The sequence below is a fragment of the Marmota marmota genome, unplaced genomic scaffold (genome assembly GCF_001458135.2).
Source record: "Marmota marmota marmota unplaced genomic scaffold, marMar, whole genome shotgun sequence".
NCBI classification, from domain to species: Eukaryota; Metazoa; Chordata; class Mammalia; order Rodentia; family Sciuridae; genus Marmota; species Marmota marmota.
In genome coordinates this window covers 33,664,645-33,671,513 of record NW_026000240.1, presented here as the reverse complement: position 1 = coordinate 33,671,513, position 6,869 = coordinate 33,664,645, and the positions used below count along the sequence as shown (strand labels likewise).

At 46.3% G+C, this 6,869-nt stretch overlaps 2 protein-coding genes across 5 annotated transcripts in view; one reads left to right on the top strand and one right to left on the bottom strand.

Moving 5' to 3' along the window:
* Positions 1-290, bottom strand: part of Dcaf1 (DDB1 and CUL4 associated factor 1) — a 69,180-nt gene extending 68,890 nt beyond the window's left edge. For 2 of the 4 annotated variants that reach the window (XM_048794635.1, XM_048794637.1), the window contains exon 1: positions 93-267. The gene's annotated coding sequence lies outside the window, so the exon portion shown is untranslated. Of the gene's footprint in view, positions 1-92 lie in introns of all 4 variants that reach the window. The other 2 variants (XM_048794636.1, XM_015487116.2) reach the window with 2 other exon arrangements.
* Positions 1-6,869, top strand: part of LOC125613634 (helicase ARIP4-like) — a 143,481-nt gene that overhangs the window by 5,835 nt on the left and 130,777 nt on the right. The window lies entirely within an intron of this gene.

The following is a 6,869-nucleotide window of genomic DNA, read 5'->3' as shown; positions in this document are numbered from 1 at the left end:
CCCAGTCCGGCGCCCACTCTCCCGCTCCACCGGCTGCGTGCCGTTTCCTTGTGCCCCTCCCAAAGAGCCATCTCCCTCCTTTCCCCACTCACCTTCCTAGGCGGCTCCGCCGCTTTCCCCCTGACCCCGCCAGCGGACACAGTTCACACACACTGCCTCAGGTCCCGCACTCACTCACCCTCACTCACACACACAGCGCGACCACGGCTCCAGAGCGGCCCACATATTATGCGTCACTCGCGTGCTACGTGCCCCGCGCGCGAGTGCGCGCGCGCCGAGTTGGCGCGAGGATAGCGAGCAGAGGGCGGGAGTAAACGCCTAAAAGAGCGGAGGCGGGGGGTGGGAAAAAAAAGAAAATCGAAGCGCCCCGAGGACGCCTGGGAAATGAAGTTTCGCGTCTAGGGACGCCAGTGCCGATTGGCGCCTAAGCTCTTCGTCCCGCGCATTGGCTGCCGGGACATGTAGTTTTCTACGTTGAAGCTAAACTGCCCTGTACTCATTGGCTGCTTGGGAAGACGGAAGCGAAAAGTAAGGGACTCGATTCTTCTACAACCGGACTGTACTGCTTGATACTTTTTCAGTGTTTTATTCTGCGCTATGTGTCAGCGGAGAGGTTCTGTGTTATTCTCCTATTTCCCATATCATTCCTCGAATATACCAGGAACAAAGAAAATATTTCCCATGGGCATATCAGAAAGTACAGTACTCATACAGAAGTCTCTAGTTTTTTGTCTTTCTGTTAGACAAATCCTGTAGGAATCAATTAATATTTATTGCCAGTTACCATATGTGAAGAAGAGAAATGAAAAATCAAAAGCCCATATATGGCTGAGTGTGCTGGTATGCACCTAACAGTCGCTCTAGAGGCTGAAACAGGAGAATCCCAAGTTCCTGTCCAGCCTCAGACCCTGTCTCAAAATAAGAAAAAAAGGGGGTGGGGGGGCTGGGGATGTAGCTCAGTGGTAGAGCCCCCGGGCTCAATCCCCAGTATGGCGAGGCAGGGAGAAAGAAAAGAGCTTGTAGCTCAGGGTTAGAGCACCCCTAGGGCTCAATCCTCAGTACCAAAAAAGAAAAATAGATGAAGGCAGGCAGGACTGACCTCAAAGGTCATCTAATTCAATTTCTTCATTTAACAGTTGGGAAAAGTAAGGCTCAGAGAGTAAATGTCTTAACTAATGCAGCCAGTGAGCAGCAGAGTCAGAACTGAGTCTTGACTTTGATTCAGAGATCCTTTGTGGGAACATGAGAGATAAACATTAAGTCCACAATTGTCCAGAATCTCAGTAAGATCCCACAGTTCATCTTAGAGTCTGAGCAAGTTTCTGTGCATTCCCATGGTCTGCTGCCATACTCAGATTCCATAGTTAGTAATAAACCTGGATATTGGGTCTCTTGATTCCATTCCCACCAGATCTTATTTTCCTCTTTCCAGAGAGATCTTCCTTCCTCATTTAAATGTTTAACTTGGAGCAGCAGCTGCTCAAGACCCAGATTCTAGAATTGTGCTAGACATGTCACCTTTCTGCAACCCCTTCTGCCACAACACACAGCTCTCCTCCTGTGCTTCTTGAACTTTGCCTATAACAGCAATGGTCACTACCATTTACTTTGATCTTACAGCAAGCTTGCCTCTAAGCCAAGTATTTTAGCCACACTCTTTCACTACCACCCCATAGGGTAGGTATGGTTAACAGGTTTTTACAGATGAAAAATCTGAATCCAGACAGTTGAATCAGTGTCCAGAGGCTGGGCTCAACCTGCTTATGCCTTTTCTCTAATATTCCAGACAAATTTCCTACCATGCCTCCTTGGGCCATGAACCCAATGATGCATAGAAATGCAGTTCTCAAACTTAGATGTCCTCCCTCTGTCTGTGGTCTAGCCATCCCATGGTGACTGCCTGAAGTTCTCAAAGAGCCTTTGTGGGATCCCAAAGTGCAACTCACCAGAGCTCCTGGCACTGCTTCAGCTTGTCACCAGATGGCACTGCTCTCCTATAGAAACCCAGCCTGGGGTCCTGGGTTGGTGAAGAGAGCCAGGGGCATCAAGGAAGGAATTTGAAGAAGCCAGGACCTAGGAGACTGGGAAAGTAAAAGTAGGAGACATACAGGGCCTGTCCAGCAGCAGCTCCCTCAAGAATCTCGCACTTTAACTATTGCAGCCTTCTATCCCTGTCAGCCCCCGCCCAAACACACAGCTACACACTTGCAGGCATCCCCAGAACCGTATCCTGAGAAGGGGAAGGGGCAGCACCCAGGCTTTCCTAGGTGCACACACATTCCAAGAGTGCTCAATGGCACATTTCAAAGGATAAGTATTACTCACACATGCCAGATTAACAGACATGCACATTTGTGTGTTAGGTACCAGTCCTTACAGCAAACACTTTCAAACCTATGCATATATAAACACAAAGCTACAGATAATCCAGGTCCACACCAAGCTTGGTTCTGGCACATTCAGTTCTAAATCATCAGAATGAGATTTCTTGGCCTCTTTGACATAATATCTCTGGACTCTGTCCTGCCTTGCTCCCTTCTGTCCCTCCCTCCTTATGGTATATGCCTGATAAAGAAACCCCCATCTGAAAAGGGGAGGAGTCATGCTCACAGGGCTCCCCAGCAGCAGAAAAAGGGTAATCAGGGCCCAGACCTAGCCCCAGGACCAGGGCTACAATCTTAGATATGCTCTACTTGTCCCTATCCCAAGCTATCCATTCCCTGGGTTGGAAAATCCATAGTACCAGGTCCTCTGGACTTCAAGCTACACCTCCCTTCTCACTGTCTTCCCCTCCCCACCTTTCTATGACTGTTTCTTTCCTGGTGCCTCTTTCTAGGCTCACCTGACCCTAGTGCCACCCCAACAACTCCATGCTTTCTCCTACATTTCCCAAGAACTGGGAGGTGAGGCCATTGTCCCACAATCACTTGTGCTCTTCTGTTAGCTGGACAAGATACTGCAAGTGTCCAGATGTGTCATTGGAACCACCAAGAATAGAATCAGGGCTACCAGGTTCAGGGTCTTCAGCCTAGACAGAAAGTCTCAACTATTCACCAGGTACCCCTCCCCTGCCTGGGGGGGCCTCATCAGTTCTCCAGAAAAATTAGTAGAGGTAACACTATCCCCTTCTCCAAGAGATATGGAAAGTGACAACTCCTATCAATTACATCCATGTTTACCACACTCAGATTACAGAGAAAGCAGATGAGGCTCCAAAAAGACAACAGTGTAAGCAGGGCACAGTAGTGCTCCCCTGTAATCCCAAAGGCTCAGGAGGATCGCAAGTTCAAGGCTAGCCTTAGCAACTTATCGAGGCCCTAAGCAACTCAGTGAGACCCTGTCTCAAAATAAAAATCAAAAGGCCTGAGGATGTTGGTCATGGTAAAACACCCCTGGGTTCAATCTCATATACCAACAAAGAAAAAAAGGAAAAAGAAAAGACAACAGTTTAAGCCCCCACCTCATCCAGTTGATGCAGCAGCTATAGTCTCCAGAAATCAGCCTGCACCTCCTGCTCTCATAAAGGGGCCAGGGATTCAAGTGAGAAATGAGGCAGTGGTCTCAATTTCTCATCTCTACCCAGTTTCCATGTACCAGGTTCCCAGCCAGACAGAGAAGCCATGTAATATTTAGTACACTTAAATTATTGTTTATCTGAAATTAAATTTTATCTGAATCTATATTTTATCTGTCAACCCTACCTCAGAGCCACTGCTCAGCCACAGACCCCAAGGACTCCCCTCCTGTGGCCCCCAGGGCCTCACTTTAATCATCTGCAAAATGGTAAGAAGCAAATCAGAACAGCTGCTTCCCAATGAGTCTTGTTAAAGATTATCTAGGTCTAAGCAAAGATCTAAGCAACTCCTTATCCAAAAACATGATCTGAATGATAATAAGGCTCAAATTTCCAGCATCTGGCCTTCTCTAACACCCTTGCTGATGAATAGGGATGCAAAAATAGTATCATTTACTCTTTTGGAGTTTGGGGGAATGGATAGCACTGTGGTTGAGTCCAGCTTTGGAGACAGACAGGCCTGGGTTGCATTACTGGTATTCCCATTTACCAGCTGTGAACCTTGGTTGTTACTTCAGTTCTCTTGAACTTCAATTTCCCTACCTGGAAAATGGGGATAGCATCTCTTTTCCAGCACTGTTATGAGAATTAAATGTAAAGTGTTTAATGTGTCCCTACACATAGTAAGTGCTAGGTAAGTGATAGCTATTCTTACCTTTGATTGTTCTTTGTCTCTCACTGTACCTATTGGAGTTCTTTAGGACTCCCTCAGCCCTGGATGGATTCTCTTTGTTCCCATTACTGCTGTCTGGAGAAGCTCAAGTTCTCTGCATTTTTAAATTTAATAAAATTAATATGTTGGGGGGGGTACTAAGGATTGAACCCAGGAGCACTCTACCACTGAACTATACCACTGCCCTCTGCCTTTTTTTTTTTTTTTTGAAATAGGGTTTTGCTAAGTTGCCAATGCTGATCTGGACTTGTGATCCTCCTGCCTCAGCCTCTGAGTTGCTGTGAGTAAAAGCAAAAGCATGTGTCACCAAGTCCAGCATAGCTCTCTGCATTTAAGTAAGAAAAAAAGCTCCATACCAGAAAAATCCCAGGGCACATTTTCAGAAAGACTGAAAAGTAATGGAACAGCCACTTTTGATCACCTGTCCAACTTCCTGTTCCATTAGAGAAACTAAAACTGAAAAGGCCAGAGAGTGGAGGCAGGAGAATCTTCTCTAGGCCTCCTTATTCTTGAAAGGGCTACAGCTAATTAAGGGTGAAGGGTAGTTAAGGTCAAGGACCCCTCTGAATGTGAAATAAAACATGGCACTCCTCCCAAACCAGCCTATCCACCCTGCCCTCCTGCAGAGAGGAAGCCCACGTTTGGAATCCTTGCACAGAACTTTCTTGGTTCTCTGGCAGAATAGTGATGTCATAATCAAAGTAGAGGCCAAAGGGGGTTTTCAGAGATGGTGTGCCCTGGACCACCCTCACAAGCCCAGCACAAAGCGGGCTTGAAGAGAGTTAAATTCTGCCTTCCAGATTTTCCCTGGGCCTAATCCCCTAATAAGGCAGGCAATTATCATCCTAACTCCTGGGGACCTGCTTTTCCCAGAGACATACTGCAGGTACAGTTGAAAGTTTGGGGACTAGGTGCAGGGAAGTTTAGAAGCAAGCATCCCCAGCTTTTTTGCCTCAGATTCATGAGGAAACAACAGTGGAGAGCAGTCTATATTGGCCATCAAGTTCCCACAAGCCCCTGGATTTTTGGCAATATTTATATATAGCTACAAGATCTTTCTATGGGATTCAGGGATCTTTGGTTGAATGTACTTTGGGAAATAACTGCTGGGGCTGACCCTAACGAAGATTCAATCCCCACTCTATCAGTTCTCTTCATTCAAATGGACCTAGAGAAGAATGACTTTGTCTAATGGTAGGAAGTTGGTCTGAACTTCAGTTTGAAGGACAAGAATACACCACCACCATCACCTGCAATAATTTCTGCCCCTCCAGAAACCTGGCTGCCATAGGCCTGGACCTCTGAGATATATCTGGCAATATATCCTGGAACTTCCAGTTAGGCCTGGAAGTCAAAGTCATCAAGGAAAAGCATTTCTAGTCATAGAGGGTAACCTGGGCACTTACCGCAGGGCAGCTCTTCTTCATTCCCTTAGAGGTGGGGGTGTCTCTATGGAAAGTTACATGATGTTCCTGGGGAGAGCTCCCTCTGCCCACCTCCTGTTTCACCAGGATCAGTCTTGTCACAAGATAGATTTTTGTGAAGTCACAAAGCTGTCTGCCTTCCCACTGGACCAGAGGACAACCAGGGACAAGTGGGCATGACTCGTTGGGAGGAAGGACTTCAAAAGCAGCCTTTGGATGCTTGAGTGTGGGGCCTGAAAGGAATCATTAGACAAGCCTTATATTGAGGTAGATGAGGGGATCTATCACAGAACTGGAGATGAGCACAGTTTCTCAGGTATCAGTCATTGCCAAAAGGTTAGATGTGCTGGGGCATTGTAGTTGTGGTCCTTGGTTGAGATCTCCTTGGAGAGGGGAGGATCTTTGATCCAACTGAGTCCATATGGAATTGCCATGGAAAGGGGATTAAGATCCCTGATCTAGGACCAAATCTTCCTCTAAGTGCCATCCATCATCCATTTGAATATTCTATTTCCTGGGAAAATTCATGCTACCAGATCCTGCTACACTGAAAAGCAGCCCTAGCCTGGTGCATTGGAACACTCCTGTAATCCCAAAGACTGACTCAGGAGAACTGAGGCAGGAAGATTGCAAGTTCAAGACTAGCCTCAGAAACTTAGCAAGGCCCTGTCTCAAATTAAAAATAAAACAGACTGATGGCTCAATAGTTAAGCACCACTGGGTTCAATCCCTAGTACCAAAATAAAAAGAAAGAAAAGCAGCTGTTGAACTGCTCAGAGGAAGAGAGGAAGAAACAGGAATGTCCAATGTCAGATCTCTCCAGAGTACAAGACCCCCACCTCCCCAGGAACCAACCCAGAGGAGAAAACAGGAAGAAGGGAAAATCTCTATTCCATAAAATATGGAAAGGCAATCACTGCTTTGGAAGATCATGGTTTGTATGTGGTAGGTGGGGAGAGCCACTTAAATGGAAACCTGATTTTAAAACAAACAGCTGGGTGTGGTAGCACATGCCTATATGCACAGCAACTGGATCAGAAGTTTGAGGTCAATCCCAGCAATTTAGCAAGGCCCTAAGATACTTTGCAAGATCCCATCTTGAAATAAAAATAAAAAGGGCCGTGGATGTAGTTCAGTGATAAAACCCTAGGTTCAATTCTTTACACACACACACACAAAAAAAAAAAAAAAAAAAAAA